Below are 21,042 nucleotides of genomic sequence, written 5' to 3'. Positions count from 1 at the left end.
TGTGTAAGGAGGTAGGTGGTAGACATGCTCTTCTTAGTTGTACCGATGAATAGCAGCAGGGTGGGCTTTTGCAGTCGGGAGAGGCTCTGTGGCTTGTGAGCGCTGGAGAGGGTGCTGAATCCCCTGGAGGAGCACAGCCACATCCTGGGTTTTCTGCCTGCTGTTGTGCCACTGCACCAAGGTGTCCTGGTTCACTTCATACAGCTACAGTTTGGTATGCTGCATGACCAGCCTGTTGGTCACCACCAGCTGCCTGATCTTCTTGTCGTCCTGCAGTCCACCTTGTCAGAGCCTCTTTCCCCTTCTGCGAGCAAGGGTAGATGCCGCACAGTCGGGTGAACATGGTCTCTACCACATGGCAACGGTCAGGCCACTGGGCAGATGAACCTCTGCACACTACTTCAGTGATACAGGTCTTATTTTTTTGTGACCAGATGCAACCAATCACCAGCCTGTCTTGGTGACAGTTAGCATAAACAATCTGGTCCTTGTCATGCTGGCTCAGCTTTTTCCACAAGGATATTTGTTGCAGCTTGCTGGTTTGACTGAGAGAGGCCAGAAGTATTACGCAGCTTTACCAGATACTCTGCCAGCTTGTCAACGTGGGCCATGCTACTAAGGCCATCCGGATCCACAGCCTGTGAATACATAACGTTGTAAGTGCTGTGATGAAATGTAAATCATGTCTTCAACCCAATCAACAACCCAACCCCTGAAACGGTGAACTAGCATTTCCATCAGTGATGGACTCAAGCATCTCTGCAGTGAAGTCATCTGGGATGTAGTCACCAGATATCTCTTGGATGATGTCAAAGAGCTGCAGAGCACCAACAGTGCCACCCTCTGTGCCGTCTTCCTCCAGAGTGATGTCCGCCGGCATCTCAGTGGCCGCCTCCGTGTGTGCATGCATATTCTGGAGGGGCTGGCCAGTCTGGTTGTACAGATACTGAATACCTATGAGCTCTTTATAGAAGGCACAAATAAGTAAAACACATTGACCAAAAAAAATACAAACAGTTATCCAATAGTTAATAATGACTTAGCAGTGTACTTGGCTGGTGGGTGGACAGAAGAAATCATCCTTTGGTGCAGAACCTTATCACCCAACTGGTTCACATAGTGAACCAAACCACCAGTGTAGCTGCGGAGAGGTGATGGTTCCACTGCCAAAGCTTCACTAGCCTGGTCTTGGTTCCTCCAGTCCATCAAGGAAGTAGAGCTGGAAATTGAGGCTGTTGGCACTGGTTCCTATACACTTAATATAAGCGTCAACAAAACCCTCCCCAATCCGAATGTATTTATAAGAACAAAGAATATTTTATTAACATTTTAATAGACAAACCTGGGATAAATCTTTTCAGATGAAGGTGGAAGTACTCGAGAGATGTGGAGCCTCTAGCACACCTGTTATGTTTCAGTACGATGCCACCATTTGTGAGGGTGCCAGTCTCCGTGTCAAGTGCAACACCAGAAAGAGCCTGGATGCACTTAACATGCCACTTTTGTGTGCGCCAGATGGTCTGCATCCGCTCAGAGTCGATGAGAGGAAAAACGAGGGAGTCCAGCCCCTTGTGGCTATCAAACTCTGTCAGCACCTGTTCACTTTTGCGTAGCGCTGATGGGCATCAGTAGTGCATCCCACAGCAATCCTCCTCATAAAGTGCCAGATGTCGAGCCTGATAACAAGATCCACCAACTGAACCTGATTGCCAAGCTTGGTCCTCCCAGCTTCAGAACATCAGCCACCGGCATTGGTGTGCTGCTTGATGAGGTCGGAAGCCATGTTGTCCGATCCTGAACCCTCCTGGGCGGTCGAAATGAACACTTTGACCCACTGTGAAGTGAGCCAGGGTGCAGTCCCCTTTGTTGTCCCAGCAAGTTTTCTGATCACCTGAAAATACACATAAGAATAACACAGGACTTAATAACCAACACGTCTTCAACTATGCTTGCGTGATCCTTGAACGCAGTAAATATATTTTGAACCAGTACATTGTTGACAAGTTATCTACAAATGGAAAAACAACCTAATATTTTGGGTTATAATGGTTACAATCAATAACTAAATGTCAAATGGATGTGTATTCTCACCTTCTCGGTCAAATCCATTATCAAGTGAAATCCAAATGTAGACGTGATCTTGGCCTTGATGTCATCTAGTCTCCACATGATGTCGTGGCCATAAACGTTCACAATCCACTTGTAGGATGGCACTGGCACAGGTTCTGGAGGATTCTTGAAGACCAGGGGAGGGATGTAACATGCAGTGCGCTTCAGCTCCTCTCTTGCAGCTGTTTCCTGAACCGGGCGGAGCTGTTGCCCAGGGTGCGGTCGAGCAACGGACTTATCACCTGCACATCACAGGCAAACCTAGGAAAACAAGTTTGTATTGTATTAGCGTCTGATTTGACCACATTAAGTCAGTAAATATAGGAGCGTACTGTATATGAGCAATGCAAATAATAGTAGCAAAACAAATATTGCCCAACTCATTCCCTGTTTGAAATATAAAGGAAACGTACTTCTATGTGAGAGTGGCACAGAACTGGACACATTGAGCTAAGGCCAGCTGGTCCAGCACGTCTGACTTCAAAACAGATGTTTACCACGGCATTTGTTGCATGTGAAGGTCTCTGTTACCACGTGGTAAAAACCATTAGTGTCCAGAACCTGTCACACTTCTTTTTGTTGAGGCCAGCTTCTGTTAATTTATGTTTTCCACAGCCAGTAGGGCATCCACGGGAGTAGTCGATTGCAGAAGAACAGGAGAGGGTTGTACCAGAGCTGGAGGTTGTCACGGAGCTCTGGCTTACCTATGGCACCTGTTCGAAAAAGTGCAGCCTTAATCTATTTGTGGTCTTGTGGTGCCAGTGTATCAGACCACACAAGGGGCAGATTGATGGAATCTGGCTCCAGACCTGGCAGAGTGACTGGTGCTTGTGACGGCAGTGACTGGGACTGATGCTGGCACACTGACTGGCGCTGGTGATGGCAGACTGACAGGCACTGGGAACAGCAGAATGACTGGTGATGGCAGACTGACAGGCACTGGGAACAGCAGAATGATTGGTGATGGCAGACTGACAGGCACTGGTGATGGCAGACTGACTGGCACTGGTGATGGCAGACTGACTGGCACTGGGAACAGCAGAATGATTGGTGATGGCAGACTGACTGGCACTGGTGATGGCAAACTGACTGGTGCTGGTGACAGCAGAGCGACTGGTGCTTTGAGAGACTAGTCAAGGATCATATCAACTCCACCTTACCGGCCACCCTAGACCCACTTCAGTTTGCATACCGACACAATGGTCATCACACTGCACACAGCCATATCCCATCTGGACAAGAGGAATACCTATGTAAGAATGCGGTTCATTGACTACAGCTCAGCATTCAACACCATAGTTCCCTCCAAGCTCATCATCAAGCTGGAGGCCCTGGTTCTCAACCCCGCCCTGTGCAATTGGGTCCTGGACTTTCTGACGGGCTGCCCCCAGGTGGTGAATGTAGGAAACAACATCTCCACTTCGCTAACCCTCAACAGTATCCTGTCGGGCTGTATCACAGCCTGGTATGGCAACTGCACTGCTCTTAACCGCAAGGCTCTCCAGAGGGTGGTGCAGTCTGCACAATGCATCACCGGGGGCAAACTACCTGCCCTCCATGACACCCACAGCACCAGATGTCACAGGAAGGCCAAACAGATCATCAAGGACAACAACCACCCGAGCAACTGCCTGTTCACACCGCTACCATCCAGAAGGCGAGGTCAGTACAGGTGCATCAAAGCTGGGACTGAGAGTGACTAAAAAACTGTTTCTATCTCAAGACCATCAGACTGTTTAACAGCAAGCACTAACTCAGAGAGGCTGCTGCATACATTGAGACCCAATCACTGGCCACTTTAATAAATGAATCACTAGTCACTATATACAATGGAACTTTAAAGAATGCCACTTTAATAGTGTTTACATATATTACATTACTCATTTCACATGTACCGTGGGGAGAACAAGTATTTGATACACTGACGATTTTGCAGGTTTTCCTACTTACAAAGCATGTAGAGGTATGTAATTTTTTATCATAGGTACACTTCAACTGTGAGAGACGGAATCTCAAACAAAAATCCAGAAAATAACATTGTATGATTTTTAAGCAATTAATTTGCATTTTGTTGCAACCTCTTGACGAGGTTGCTAGGTGTTCGGTTAAGGTCACTCACTACATTACCCCCTTCCTTCGGGAATGCCCCCACGCTTCTCTATACCAGGGGTTCCAAACTTTTTCACTCAGACCCCCTTTCCAGCATACCGTTCGGACGCAACGATTTTGTGAGAAGACCGATTTTCATGGACGTCTTATGGTCTGACAAACACCGCTCTATCGGCGTCACCTTTCACTGCAGATGCGGAAATGCGACATAGGCGGACGCAGTGGATTGAGACACATCCAACGCAAAACATATCTCTAGCGTCCAGGTCAACACCACAGACCAGCCACAGGCTTCCTGGAGGAATGCCTTGGTCTTGCGGTCTCTTAACCCAGGACTGGTCTCCTCTCCCCTGTTGGGAGGAGTGCGGGCTCAGGGTTGGCCTTTCTCAGGCGGAGTGAGACGGATAAACGGAAAGCTGATCCAGAGTGGCAAAGCAGCAGAGGAACAGAAAACAAATGGTATTAGCACAACACAACACTGTAGCGATCGGTAGAGCATCCAGGCCAGGAACGTCATTCTTCAGGTCTTTGAAAACTGAAAATGGGTTTTAAATATATAGCATTGTTTTGTCTGTGATAATGTGTTTAGTTTGTTTTTAGTTGCTTAGTGAGGTGTTGCTTATGCGTAGTGAGATGGATATGTGGTGCAAATTCACCACCGGTTTCAATCCAAAATGTTTATTAAATCACAAATACTAAACTTATTCCTCCTTCAAACCCAAGCTCAAAGAACATCTTCAGACAAATCTAATTTCAGCAGACTGGGTTTAGTGGAGTATTTACCTGTTCCCGCTAAAGAAGAACGTAATATTACATTTAGGAGGGTTATTGTTTTTTTGAATCCGTGCCTTTCTTCTGACCACCTGCTGTTGGCAGAGACCAGGGTTAGACTACCATTGGGAAGGTCTGGCTGCTAGACTGATGAGGTTGAAAACTGAAACTCCTGTTCAAAAATGAACAGTTATTTGCCTTAGTAGGTAAAAAACAACAATTGGGTGCTATTGAATGCTTGTAGAGTTCTATACAGTATAATCAGAGATGTAGTGGTAAAAATAATAGGTGCTCTAGCGGAAAATAAAAAGGTGTGTAAACGGCATTTACCTGCATTTACCCTCCACTACACCACCTACTATAATGAAATTAAGATGTACAGTATTCATTGAATATGATTGCACACAACATGGAATGTACACAATATGGAACTGTATACATTATACTGAAGAGTTATTAATGAAATATGAACACACATAATTGCTCATTATTGAAATCAAGTATTAAAGACATGCTCTGGAACTTTGGTGACTACCAATGAGTTTCAGCCCCTCGCCATGTGAGTGACAGCTGGCCAGAGGCACATCCTGCACACACAGCAAGAGAGAGACCAAGGACGTGGTGCACATGATGTATCTCCACATATGTGACGCAGTATGCAATTTTAGGGGACCTCTTTTGGCTCGTGAGTGCTACTTTCAGAGCTACTGGCTAAAAAGTATACAAAAGTACCAGATAATTGTAAGGTTCTGTATTTATTTTCTTAGTCAACCTTGTGTTCTGTTTCGTTGTGTTCTTGAATGTAGCCCTGTCTTTCATTTTTGCTCATTGGTTTCACCTTGTGTTAGTTACTCACCTGGTCTCATCAGCTCCTTATTTACTTCAGTTCATTCTGTTTGTGCTCGTTTGTGAGAAACGTTTTATAGCCTTCAGTCCTAGTTTTGATTCACCTGCCTGTTTGCCTACCGGTGTATGACCATTGCCTGCCTGTGACCACGATTCCTGCCTTCTGCGAAGGCAAAATAAACACCTGCTCTGCTTGTGAATCTACACCTTTTTCTCACTGAGTATGCCATTGCCATTGCACTAGTCAAAAAAAATCTACTAGGGTAACAAGGATTCATATTAATTTAGAGTCATTAATAATTAAAAAGCTTGCAAATGACAATTAGGGCTCTATTCAATCTGTATCGCTGAAGAGCGCTAGAAATGTGAAGGTCATTTCCGATTGAGCCGACGTACTGCATTTACTGTGAATGTGGTCTCCTCTAACGTGGGACCATTGCCTTCAAATTTCAATAATGCTGAACTTCTGCGATACGGATTGAATAGAGCCCTTAGTTAATGTTGATAAATGTTTAATTAAAGTACATGGTGCAAGTGATCAGTGCAGATTATTAGAGCACTTTTGTAGATTTCCACAGATATGCGACCCTGAAAATATACACTTTCTATGATTACATAAGAAGAAACGCATTGTTACAGTAACCTAAAATGTGTTGCTCATTCTAAAGTTAAATAAATACTGTATATTAGTTTGTAAGAGCCTAATGTTAAGGCTATTTACTTTCTTATATTACTTTTGTGTTTGATTGACAACGCAACCAAATATCAACATTTAAAAGGAGATTTATTTACTGCTTGGATAGTTCCATCAGCCACTGACTTAAAAAGATTCTCTGATACTTTTGTATACTTTTTACCCAGTAGTTATTTTAAAGTAGCACTCACAAGCCAAAAGTGGTTGCACACTCACATATTTGCAGATATGTGTACCACGCATGTCACGTCCTGACCTTAGTTCCTTTTTTCTGTCTCTATTTTAGTTTGGTCAGTGCATGAGTTGGGGTGGGCATTCTATGTTTTTGTTCTATGTTTTGTATTTCTGTGTTTGGCCTGGTATGGTTCCCAATCAGAGGCAGCTGTCTATCGTTGTCTCTGATTGAGAACCATACTTGGTGTTTGTGGGTAGTTGCTCTCTGTTTTTGTGTCTTTACCAGACAGAACTGTTTCGGTTGTTCTCTTTATTGTTTGGCGGTTCAGTTCTACGAATAAAAGATGAACACGTACCACGCTGCACCTTGGTCCTCACCTTCTTCCACCAACGGCCGTTACAACGCCATTGCGTTCTCTCGCTCTGCTGTGCCTTTGGGACCACCACATTCCGCAACCTAATTGGATAACACTGGGCAGGCCTCTTGCTAGCTGACACTCAAATGTGAGGGGTTGAATTGACTCAAAATTGAATTGGTAAGGGGCTGGCCCACGCGGGGAGAAATCTAGGGAAAACAGCTTTTAGAAAACTAGGGATTTTGTGGCTAATTGAGTTAAGACAGTTAGTACATTTACACGCACACACTAATACTTTGATCTTAAACTGATCGTGTCAGTAGGCAGAATATGTAACTAGTCACCTTACACTGCTTATCTTAATTGGCTGTAAGGTCAAAATCGAAGTAAGCATACACCGATTTAAAACATTTAGTTTTCCGAGCAATCTTTCAAATGATTAGGAAAGGTAAACAGCTTAATCGGCGTTCTAGCAGTGTATTTGATCTGCACATGTGCCAGCACTGGTAGCGCAAGCCTCCATCTTTCTTATGTACGAGTGAAGTGAGCTAGGAAAACTGAAAGTATCACAATTTATTTGTCACATGCTTTGTAAACAACAGGTGTAGACTAACAGTAATAGGCTTACTTATGCTTACTCTTCTCAACAACTCTTTAGAAAAATTGAATTAATAACACAAGGAATAAACACAATGAGTAACGATAACTTGGCTATGTACACGAGGTACCAGTACCGAGTCGATGTGCAGGGGGGGGGGCTACGCAAAAATAGGCTACGCAAAAAGAACATGGTCACTGTGGTAGAACGTTAATTTTGATTGGTGATTTTCTGCATTAACAAAATTCCTATCAGGTAGCCTGATTTCAGATGTGGATTTGGATTTTTAGGGAAATCGTTCTTATTGCAAAACATAAACACGTTCTTAACAAACTATTAGAGTAAGATGACTATACACAATAATTGTATTACTGTGTTCATGTAAACGTACTCAGTGATTCTGCTCATAGATTATGCATGTACTGTATGAACTACACATTGACACATCCAGCCCAACAGGAGATTTAAAATATACTTTCTTAGTCGCCAGAGTACCGGAGCACGACTTTAATCCCATTCTTTAACTTTTATCTTCGAGAAGGAAGCTTGAATTCAACATACTTATTATTTGTTAACTTGTCGACAAGTTAGTAGACTATTTACCAAACTGCAAGTGATATTGAATTGTGTTTGGTTGTCATCGCAAACAAATATCAACTTTTGAAGGAGATGTACAGTTGAAGTCGGAAGTTTACATACTCTTAGGTTGGAATCATTAAAACTCATTTTTCAATCACTCCACACATTTCTTGGGAACAAATTAAAGTTTGTCAAGTCGGTTAGGACATCAACTTTGTGCATGACACAAGTAATCTTTCCAACAATTGTTAACAGACAGATTATTTCCCTTATAATTCACACTATCACCATTCCAGTGGGTCAGAAGTGTACATACACTAAGTTAACTGTGCCTTTTAAACAGCTTGGAAAAAAACAGAAAATTATGTCATGGCTTTAGAGGCTTCCGATTGGCTAATTGACATCGTTTGAGTCAATTGGAGGTGCAGCTGTGGATGTATTTCAAGGCCTACCTTCAAACTCAGTGCCTCTTTGCTTGACATCATGGGATAATCAAAATAAATCAGTCAAGACCTCAGAAAAAATTGTAGGCCTCCTCATCCTTGGGAGCAATTTCAAAAGGACTGAGGGTACCACGTTCATCTGTACAAACAATAGTACGCAAGTATAAACACCATGGGACCACACAGCCGACATTGTGAAGATTCTGGAGGAAACAGGCACAAAAGTATCTATATCCACAGTAAAACGAGTCCTATATCGACATAACCTGAAAGGCCACTCAGCAAGGAAGAAGTCACTGCCCCAAAACCGCCATAAAAAAGCCAGACTACGGTTTGCAACTGCACATGGGCAAACACCATCCCAACCGAAGAACACCATCCCAACCGTGAAGCACGGGGGTGTGATTTGCTGCAGGAGGGACTGGTGCACTTCACAAAATCGATGGCATCATGTGGTAAGAAAATTATGTGGATATATAGAAGCAGCATCTCAAGACATCAGTCAGAAAGTTAAAGCTTGGTCGCAAATGGGTCTTCCAAGTGAACAATGACCCCAAGCACTTCCAAAGATGTGAAAAAATGGCTTAAGGTCAACAAAGTCAAGGTATTGGAGTGGCCATCACAAAGCCCTGACCTCAATCGTATAGAAAATTTGTGGGCAGAACAGAAAAGGCGTGTGTGAGGAAGGAGGCCTACAAACCTGACTCAGTTACACCAGCTCTGTCAGGGGGAATGTGCCAAAATGTACCCAACTTATTGTGGGAAGCTTGTGGAAGGCTACTCGAAACATTTGACCCAAGATAAACAATTGAAAGGCAATGCTACAAAATACTAATTGAGTGTATGTAAACTTCTGACCCACTGGGAATGTGATGAAATAAATCAAATCTGAAATAAATCATTCTCCTAATATTATTCTGACATTTCACATTCTTAAAATGAAGGGGTGATCCTAACTGAACTAAGAAATGGAATTTTACTAGGATTAAATGTCAGGAATTGTGAAAAACTGAGTTTAAGTGTATTTGGCTAAGCTGTATGTAAACTTCCGACTTCAACTGTATCTGTGCCACTGAGTCTGGCTTTAAATCCAATTTATCTACAAAATAATAATTGATATGTATTTAAGTCTCCATTTCAACCAAAAATCGAAGTAAAACAATAGGACTAAATCAAATTTTAAAGGTGCAATGGGCAGAAATTACTTGCTATTTCCTGGTTTCAAAAATTAGAAACGTTCCCCAAATTTCAGTTTGTGACAAAACAAGCAAGTATGGTGTAGAGAATCATTGTATCATCTAAACCACTGTGAAATATACTTTCATATCAAAAAAACAAATGTTTTCATGTGATTGAAGGTGGTATACAAAACCGAAAGTAAGAGGCAAAAACAATACGGAATAACAGGAAACAAAGAATTTACGCACATAGAACAGACCCATGACTCCCAATTCTAGGTGAATTTGTGTCACCGAAAAAGTTACATATTGCAGCTTTAAATGCACTTTAAACACAGTTTGGGGGGGTGAGCATGTGGATCTGGCCAGACGAGATGTAGTCAATGTTTGTGTGCGTCTGTAAAATGGAAAGGAATGGAAATATGCACTAGCTGTCTCAAGGTTTAGAAAACTGTCTCATTCAAGGGTTTTTCTGTATTTTTACTATTTTCTACATTGCAGAATAATAGTGAAGGTATCAATACTATGAAATATCACATGGAATCATGTAGTAACCAAAAAAGTAAGTAACCAAAATATATTTTAAATTTGAGATTCTTCTTGAAAGCTTTTCACACTCTTGGCATTATCTTAACCAGCTTCATGAGGTAGTAACCTGGAATGCATTTCAATTAACATGTGTGCCTTGTTAAAAGTTCATTATTGGAATATTTTTCCCTCTTAATGCGTTTGAGCCAATCAGTTGTGTTGTGAAGGTAGGGGGGTATACAGAAGATAACCATATTTGGAAAAAGACAAAGTCCATATTATGGCAAGAACCGCTTAAATAAGCAATTAGAAATGACAGTCCATCATTCATTTAAGACACGAAGGTCAGTATGGAAAATGTATAAAAACTTTGAACAGTTGCAAAAAAACATCAAACACTATGATGAAACTGGCTCTCATGAGGACCGTCACAGGAATGGAAGACCCAGAGTTACCTCTGCTGCAGAAGATTAGTTCATTAGAGTTACCAGCCTCAGAAATTGCATCCCAAATAAATGCTTCACAGAGTTCAAGAAACAGACACATCTCAACATCAACTGTTCAGAGGAGTCTGCGTGAATCAGGCCTTCATGGTCGAATTGCTGCAAAGAAACCACTACTAAAGGACACCAATATGAAGAAGAAATTTGCTTGGGCCAAGAAACACGAGCAATGGACATTAGACCGGTGGAAATGTGTCCTTTGGGTCTGGAGGCCAAATTGGAGATTTTTGGTTCCAACTGCCATGTCTTTGTGAGATGCAGTGTTGGTGAACAAAATCTCTACATGTGTTTTTCCCAGCGTAAAGCATGGAGGAGGACGTGTGATGGTGTGGGGGTGCTTTTCTGGTGACACTGTCTGTGATTTATTGAGAATTCAAGGCACACTTAACCAGCATGGCTACCACAGCATTCTGCAGCGATACGCCATCCCATCTGGTTTGGGCTTAGTGGGAATATCATTTGGTTTTCAACAGGACAATGATGGATAAACACACCTCCAGGCTGTGTAAGAGCTATTTTACCAAGAAGGAGAGTGATGGAGTGCTGCATCAGATGACCTGACCTCCACAATCCCTCAAACTCAACCAAATTGAGATGATTTGGGATGAGTTGGACCGCATAGTGAAGGAAAAGCAGCCAACAAGTGCTCAACATATGTAGGAACTCCTTCACGACCTTTGGAAAACCATTCCAGGTGAAGCTGGTTGAGAGAATGCCAAGAGTGTGCAAAGCTTTCAAGAAGAATCTCAAATTTAAAATATATTTTGATTTGTTTAACACTTTTTTGTTTACTACATGATTCCATGTGTTATTTCATAGTTTTGATGTCTTCATCAAACTTTTGACTGGTAGTGTATATATATGTAATTTTAAAAACACAGTTTAATTTGAGTAAATCCTATTCTTTAACTTTTATTTTTGACTGAGTTGGAGAACCAAATCAACCAAGGTTTGAAAGGATTCAGACCCCTTGACTTTTTCCACATTGTTACTATACAGCCTTATTCTAACAGATTAAATACTTTTTTTCCCCTCAACAGTCTACACACAATACCCCATAATGAAAGCAAAAACAGGTTTTATAAGTTTTTGCAAATGTATTAAAAAACAAAAAACTGAAATATCACATTTACATAAGTATTCAGACCCTTTACTTAGTACTTTGTTGAAGCACCTTTGGAAGTGATTACAGCCTTGAGTCTTCTTGGGTATGATGCTACTAGCTTGGCACACCTGTATTTGGGGAGTTTCTCCAATTCCTCTCAAGCTCTGTCAGGTTGGATGTGGAGCGTCGCTGCACAGCTATTTTCAGGTCTCTCCAGAGATAATCGATCGGGTTCAAGTCCGGGCTCTGCCTGGGCCACTCAAGGACATTCGGAGACTTGTCCTGAAGCCACTCCTGCATTGTCTTGGCTGTTTGCTTAGGGCCGTTGTCCTGTTGGAAGGTGAACCTTCACCCAGTCTGAGGTCCTGAGTGCTCTGGAGCAGGTTTTTGCTCCATTCATCTTTCCTTCGATCCTGACTTGTCTCCCAGTCCCGTACCTGCCGCTGAGAAACATCCCCACAGCATCATGCTGCCACCACCATGCTTCACCGTAGGGATGGTGCCAGGTGTCCTCCAGCTGTGACACCTGGCATTCAGGCCAAATAGTTACATTTTGGTTTCATCAGACCATAGGGCTGTCTTGTGCCTTTTACTGAGGAGTGGCTTATGTCTGGCCACTCTACCATAAATGCCTGATTGGTGGAGTTCTGCAGAGATGGTTGTCCTTCTGGAAGGTTCTCCCATCTCCACATAGAAACTCTGGAGCTCTGTTAGAGTGACCATTGGGTTGTTGGTCACCTCCTTGACCAAGTCCCTTCTCCCCCGATTGCTTAGTTTGGATGGGCGGCCATTTCTAGGAAGAGACTTCATGGTTCCAAACTTCTTCCGTTTAAGAATGGAGGCCACTGTGTTTCGGGGACCTTTACTGGCTATTGTGTGTAGATTGAGGAGAAATAAAATAACAAAATAGTGTTTAGAATAAGGATGTAATGTGGGAAACTGATCGTGGTTCCTCTCGACGTTCCAGCCTTTCTAGGGAGTTTATCCTAGCCACAGTGCTTCTACATGTAATGGTGGGGCAGTGAGTCGGAAGCAGGTGCAACGTTTTAATAAAACAACAAAACCAAGAACACGACACTAACATACGATATACAAGAACAATACCAACTGGTGAGTGAACATGGGAAATTGACATAAAGGGGAGGAAATGATGAAGGTAATGGACTCCAGGTGTGAATCATAATGATGGCGCATAATGATGAGTGCCAGGTGTGCGTAATGATGAATCCCAGGACCGGTGGATAGTACTCTGGCGATGTCGTACGCCGGAGGGGAGGAGCAGGAGCAGGAACAGACGTGACACCTGCATTGCTTGCTGTTTGGGGTTCTAGGCTGGGTTTCTGTATAACACTTAGTGACATCGGCTGATGTAATAAGGGCTTTATAAATATATTTGATTGATTGAAGGGGTCTGAATACTTTCCGATTGCACTGTATATGATTGATACAGTATAGTATGCTTACATTTCATTTGCTGTGTTGAACCTACTCTTTGGAATGACTTCAATAGCAGAAGTGAGTCTACTAAGTGGAGAGTTCTCACCAATCATTCTCATGATAGCACATTTGTAATAGTCAGTGACCAATATCAAAGCTAAAGAGGGCTGGGCTTGGTTAAAACCCTGGATGGGAGACTGAAGTTATAGCTTTAGATAGATCAACTCAACAGTTGGAGGTGCTTCTCAGACTATAGTTTCTTTCTTATAGTGGATATTACATTGAAGATCTGATGTTATTTCAAATGTACAAATTCAACATATTTCTTACAAGGTTTGTTTATATCGCTCTATTCACACTTATTTTTTATTTTATCTTAACTTAACTTGGCAAATCAGTGAAGAACAAATTCTTATTTTCAATAATGGCCTAGGAACAGTGGGTTAACTGCCTTGTTCAGGGGCAGAACAACAGATTTTTACCTTGTCAGCTCAGGGATTCAATCTTGCAACCTTTCGGTTACTAGTCCAACGCTCTAACCACTAGGCTACCTGCCGCCCATACTGGACTAGTATTACTAGAGTAAGTTGGTTATGTTATTATTACCCCAGAATGTCCATTATTCCAGAGGACGATTCGGACGGAATTTGTTTTTTCCAAACTGCCCCCTGTTGACAGTTATGACAGAAGCCTGGAGGTTTTTATTCTAGGCGTGAAAATATTTCAACATGTCCAGGCAATCACAGGCCACACTGATAACTCGAGCTTGGCTCCCAAGTTTCTAATACCATACCAAACCTTCTTTTGGCATAGTGTTGCCATATTATTTGAATTGGAGGAAGTGTGATCATAATCATTCAGATATTTTAGCGACCCACAATAGAAGCTATCCTAAATGTCTCCCCCCCCCAGCCTTCAAATGTGAGAAACAGCGCCCTTGCACTTGATATGTGTTTTTAGGTGACACTCTTGGAAAAAAATGGTTCCAATAGGGTTCTTCAGCTGGATGACCCTTTTTGGTTCCAGGGAAAACCATTTGGGGTTCCATGTAGAACCCTCTGTGGAAAGGGTTTCACCTGGAACCAAAAGGGTTCTACATGGAAACAAAAAGCGTTCTTCAAAGGGTTCTCAAATGGGGACAGCCGAAGAGTCCTTTTAGGTTCTAAATTGTATGGATGAGAAAATACTTGCATGAGAAGTTTTGCTGTATACAGTTTTGCAATCTATTAACAGGGTTGCGTAAAGTAGGTGCAATTTTTTATGCATTTGGCGAACAAATGTATAAACAAATGTACTCACTGTGAAAATGGGGAAATAAATGGAGGGAAAAAAATATACACGTTTCCTAGATGCAAAATGCTTATTTTTTAGTTGAGTCAGCGACACTTACGATTTTACTGTGTAATTCACAACACATCGACGAGTTGGATCTCCCCCTTTTAAAAGTGGTAGGACAAATGCTGATTTCCAGATTTTCAGAATTTCATTACATTCCAGGGTTAGGTTGAACAGATATGTAAGTTGTTCAGCTATGAAATCTGGCAGCTGATTTCATCGCTGAACCACTTACATATCTGTTCAATGCTGGAATGTAATGAAATTCCGAAAATCTGGAAATCAGCATTTGTCCTACCACTTTTAAAGGGGGGTGATCCAACTCTTTTAAATAATTATAGGCCAATCTCAATACTTGAAACCCTTGTGAGTGAACAGCTAAAATAGTTTTTATTTACTAACTCTATTTTATCAATGTACCAATTGGGCTTCAGGAAGAAGCATAGCACAATTACAGCAGCCATGAAGGTTTTTAAATTATATCACTGAAGCCCTTGACAAAAAACAGCACTGTGTCTCACTTTTTATTGATCTCTCTAAGGCTTTTGGTGTGGGGGCTGTGCTTTGGCAAAGTGGGTGGGGTTATATCCTTCCTGTTTGGCCCTGTCCAGGGGTATCATCGGATGGGGCAACAGTGTCTCCTGACCCCTCCTGTCTCAGCCTCCAGTATTTATGCTGCAGTAGTTTATGTGTGGGGGGCTAGAGTCAGAGTACTTCTCCTGTCTTATCCGGTGTCCTGTGTGAATTTAAGTATGCTCTCTCTAATTCTCTCTCTCTCTCTTTCTTTCTCTCTCTCGGAGGACCTGAGCCCTAGGACCATGCCTCAGGACTACCTGGCATGATGACTCCTTGCTGTCCCCAGTCCACCTGGCCGTGCTGCTGCTTCAGTTTCAACTGTTCTGCCTGCGGCTATGGAATCCTGACCTGTTCACCGGACGTGCTACCTGTCCCAGACCTGCTGTTTTCAACTCTAGAGAGCAGGAGTGGTAGAGATACTCTTAATGATCGGCTATGAAAAGCCAACTGACATTTACTCCTGAGGTATTGACTTGCTGCACCCTCGACAACTACTGTGATTATTATTATTTGACCATGCTGGTCATTTATGAACATTTGAACTTCTTGGCCATGTTCTGTTATAATCTCCACCTGGCACAGACAGAAGAGGACTGGTCACCCCTCATAGCCTGGTTCCTCTCTAGGTTTCTTCCTAGGTTTTGGCCTTTCTAGGGAGTTTTTCCTAGCCACCGTGCTTCTACACCTGCATTGCTTGCTGTTTGGGGTTTTAGGCTGGGTTTCTGTACAACACTTTGAGATATCAGCTGATGTACGAAGGGCTATATAAATACATTTGATTTGATTTTGATACAGTTGATCATGCTACATACACTAAGGCAGAGATTGTCGAATGTAGGTCTTTCAGAGCACACAGTTGCATGGTTTGCTAACTATCTGTGATAGAACTCAGTGCACTCAATTTGATGGGCTTATGTATGTTAAATTGTCTGTCTTTAATGGTTTTCCCCAAGGCACTGTACTTGGTCCTCTCTTATTCACTATTTATATAAACGATTTAGACAAAAATTTCCAAAATGTATGCTGATTATACTGTTATTTACTGTTGTGCCTCGCCTCTTACAAAAGCTTTCCAGAACTTGCAAACTGCTTTTTATACTGTTCAACATACCTTGTGTCAATTGAAGCATATCCTCAATACTGACAACTAAACTAATGGTGTTTTCTAAAGCAAGAAATAGACCTGTTAACCTTTCACCTATTACTACCTGTCAGGGCAAGGAGATTGAGGTTGTAACCTCATATAAATATCTTGGAATTTTAATTGATGACGGCCTCTCTTTTAAATTGCATATTCAACAACTTACACAAAAATTGAAGCTGAAATTGGGATATTATTTTAGGAATAAGGCCTGTTTTTCTTTTGAAGCCAGAATGGGGCTAGTATCAGCTACATTTATGCCTTTACTAGACTATGGGGATATTTTGTATATGAATGCTTCCGATCTGTCACACCCTGATTTTAGATATCTCTGTTTTCTTTATATTTTGGTTAGGTCAGGGTGTGACAAGGGTGGGTACGCTAGTTTTTGTATTGTCTAGGGGTTTTGTATGGCTTGGGTTGTTGTAGGTCTAGGGTTTTTTTGTTTTTCTATGTTGGCCTGACATGGTTCTCAATCAGAGACAGCTGTTTATCATTGTCTCTGATTGGGGATGATATTTAGGCAGCCATTTCCTATTTGTGTTTCATGGGATCTTGTCTATGTGTAGTTGCCTGTCAGCACTTGTTTGTATAGCTTCACGGTTCATTTTGTTAGTTTGTTCAGTGTTCATTCTTTTAATAAATAAGAATGTACACATACCACGCTGCGCCTTGGTCCGATCCTTATAACGAACGTGACACGCTCAGTGTTTGAGATTAATTGACACCCTTTACCATGGCACTTTGAGATTTATTGTAAACTGCAAAACCCTTACGCACCACTGCACCTTGTATACCAGGGTTGGCTGGCCTTCTCTAGTCACTCAGGCTCAGTCACTGGTATACTTTTATTTACAAAGCCATTTTGGGTTTACTACATTTTTATTTGGGCATTTTTATTGTTCAGAAATGTGGTGGGTACTCTCTTCGTTCACTGGACTTTATCCTGCTAACTGTTCCAAATGTCCGAACTGAATTTAGTTAAAGGGCTTCTATGTACTCTGCACCATCGTCTTGGAATGCCTTACAAAATACTTTTTAAACTGGAAGAACTTGTCCTGATTGGTATTTTTAAATCACTGATGAATGATCTTGAGACTGATTCCCTGACCTGTCAATGTTTTTAATTAGCTGTTTTTGATTTTGTTATACTCTTGTGAATTTTATGGTTTTTACTAGATTACTTGAAGTTTTTCATGTTTGTCTGTAATTTTTGCAACGACTTCGTGCTGCCTATCTTGGCCAGGACGCTCTTGAAAAGGAGATTTTACATCTCAATGAGCCCTTCCTGGTTAAAAAATATATATTTAAAAGTTGATACATGTAGGCCCTTCATATATAGGCTATACCCAGCAATTAGTTTTAAGCATTCATATATTTAATCAGTTATTGTTTTCTTGCTCAAACCACAAGGAAGACTTGTCAAAACACAGGGATGTCGATTCGCATGGGCTAGTATTATCAGAAGACCTTAGAGTTCTCCAAAAAACAGATTATTCAGGCTGTAACTGAGTGGAGGCTGGTGACTTGAAACATTGAGGAGGAGTATAGGCCCGGAACGCACAGAGAAGTCAAAGTGTGTTTCAAAAATCATCCAAGAGTAATTATGTTGAACTTAAATAATTTACTAAAGACATTTATAGTTTTGGGTAGGGATCACAGCAATGATTGCATGAGGGTATGAGGCATGAGTTGAGATGTGCAGTGCAGGACTTGACCTGGAAGACAAAAAACAATAATACAACACACTACACAGTTAGACAAAAGATATAAGAACGAGTTAGTCAAAGCAAGGAGTAAAATCATTGTTATGTAATGATATGATTGTTGGCATGTGTGATTGACTCTACATACACTAATGGAAGAAAATTGATAGGGGTACTCACGGTGCTTGGAGAAGAAACATTCAAAATGCCAGCGGATGCGAGGGCACATGAGACGTGGCTTCAGTTCATGTCAGGAGAGATTTGACAATGGTAGTGATCATCGCCTCTTAATCAGGGAACAGGAGGGGACTTAAATGTAAAAACAAATAGCAGGTACATTCCATTACAGCTGCGCCATCGGAGGTTTGAACAAGATTCTCCATGAAGTTAAACACAGAGTGCACATCTCGCCCACTTGACATCAAAGTAGGTCAAGAAACTTTCCTGAATAAAGCCCTGATCATTCACATACCTGACGATAACTGACAACTGCAAGCAGACTCGTGGCACCATATGTACCAGAGCAATTCTTACCCCCTGGTGCCCAGAGTTCTTCCTCATCTGTTAACCTCACCGGGAAAACTCTGGACCCTATAAGGTATGACAGTGATTAATCAGTTTTAAAAAGGTTTTATAAGGGCAACCTTATACTTGTTCATATGAATTATATTTAGACTAGATTAGGAGGGGGATTTCCTCTACCCAGACACAGAGACAACAACTGATAGACAATAGAACTCACAGGGATGAGCTTGCTTTATGCATGTTTGCATCATGCAACTGTAGGCCTCATAAAAAATGTACGCACAAATGTCATCACTATTATGTTGATCGATTAATTCCAGTTAATAATTTTGGATTGAAAACACATAGGCAGCCTAGCCAACCCAATTTGGAATATGATCCAAATTTGTTCACATTCACATTTTCTCCTGACATACAAATGGACTATAAATACATAACATTACCAATTAGTTACCCTGACCAGATGAACAGGGTGCATAGGCTGTATGCAGCTGCTATTATTAGTAGCCTACAGTTGATCAGACTGATTTTTTGTTTATCCCATATAGCATGTCAGATCTCTAATCTTTAGGTGTAGCCTAGGCTGCTGTAACAGTTAAGTAATGAGTTTTTGCTTGTGTCTGTCGGGAGTGATTATGTGTTATCATTAGGGTTGCACATTTTGGGGAATATTCAGAGGTGGAAACTTTCTGTGGGAATTAACAGGAATATATGGAAATGAACAGGAATGTATGGGAATATATGCAAATTAATATCAATACCATTTAAATGTAGATGTTTTTTGCATTGGATATATTTACCATATCATATGGAGACAGAAACATAAACCTTTTTCCAAAAACGTTTAACATACATTTGTAAAATTATAGTCTAGAAACTAAAGCTTTGGTTCCTCTCAGGCTTCCATGTCTTCTCCCTGGACCTCCTCAATGTCCACCTCTTGAACATAAGACTCTGAGGCATCATTTTCACTGTCACTTTCCAACCTTGTTGAGGATGGCTCGTTGTCAGGCTCAAAAGCCTCAAATTTGCTTGGATGGCCACCAATTTGTCAACCCTTGTATTGGTCAGCCTGTGATTTGGTGTGTGTGTTCCCAAGGACCAGTTGCGCTCTGAGCCGGCTAATGTTGGTGGGATTTGGAGGATGATGGCGGCAAGAGGGATAATAGCCTCAGATCCACAAAGTCCCTTCTACCAGGTGGTCGATGAGATATGTTGGCACGACTGCCATATTGCATCTCCATCCCAAAGCCCTTGCTTGGAAGTGTACATCACCAGACTGCCAAGAACCTTGCACTCATCCAGGCCAAGGTGGCGAGACATGGTAGTGATGGTAGCCTTGTTGATCTCTGCACCAGACAGGATGCTCTTGCCAGCATACTTGGGGTCCAACATGTACGCTGTGGCAAGTATGGGCTTCAGGCAGAAGTCTTCACACGTTTTGATGTATTTCAGAACTGCAGTTTCCTCTGCTTGGAGCAATGGTGAAGTGGGCATGGCAGTACGGATTTCTTCTCTTACATCTGCAAGCAGAGTCTGAACATCAGACAGGATGGCATTGTCTCCATCAATCCATGCAATGGCTACTGCTATAGGTTTCAGGAGTTTCAGGCTGCTTACCACTCTCTCCCAAAATAGATCACCCAGGAGGATCCTCTTGATGGGGCTGTCCATATCGACAGACTGTAATATGGCCGTTTCTTGGAGAGACTCCTTCCCCTCCAGGAGACTGTCAAGCATGATGACAACACCACCCCAATGGGTGTTGCTGGGCAGCTTCAATGTGGTGCTCTTATTCTTCTCACTTTGCTTGGTGAGGTAGATTGCTGCTATAACTTCATGACCCTTCACATACCTAACCATTTCCTTGGCTCTCTTGTAGAGTGTATACATTGTTTTCAGTTCCATGATGTCCTTGGGTAGCATATTCAATGAGCAGCACAATGAGCAGCACAGCTAATGGGTGTGATGTGAGGGTAGGACTCCTCCACTTTAGACCAAGCAGCTTTCATGTTCGCAGTATTGTCTGTCACCAGTGAAAATACCTTCTGTGGTCCAAGGTCATTGATGACTGCCTTCAGCTCATCTGCAATGTAGAGACATGTGTGTCTGTTGTCCTTTGTGTCTGTGCTCTTGTAGAATACTGGTTGAGGAGTGGAGATGATGTAGTTAATTATTCCTTGTCCACGAGCATTTGACCACCCATCTGAGATGATTGCAATACAGTCTGCTTTCTCTATGATTTGCTTGACCTTCATTTGAACTCTGTTGAACTCTGCATCCAGCAAATTAGCAGATAATGCATGCCTGGTTGGAGGGGTGTATGCTG

General features: G+C 42.0%; 1 pseudogene; it reads right to left on the bottom strand.

Moving 5' to 3' along the window:
- Positions 1-697: 697 nt before the first annotated feature.
- Positions 698-20,725, bottom strand: LOC149982048 (uncharacterized; annotated as a pseudogene).
- Between the last annotated feature and the right edge of the window lie 317 nt (positions 20,726-21,042).

The sequence above is a fragment of the Oncorhynchus mykiss genome, chromosome 8 (genome assembly GCF_057628025.1).
Source record: "Oncorhynchus mykiss isolate SJ-2025 chromosome 8, ASM5762802v1, whole genome shotgun sequence".
NCBI classification, from domain to species: domain Eukaryota; kingdom Metazoa; phylum Chordata; class Actinopteri; order Salmoniformes; family Salmonidae; genus Oncorhynchus; species Oncorhynchus mykiss.
The sequence above is the reverse complement of the archived record's forward strand: the minus strand, read 5'-3'. Positions and strand labels throughout refer to the sequence as shown.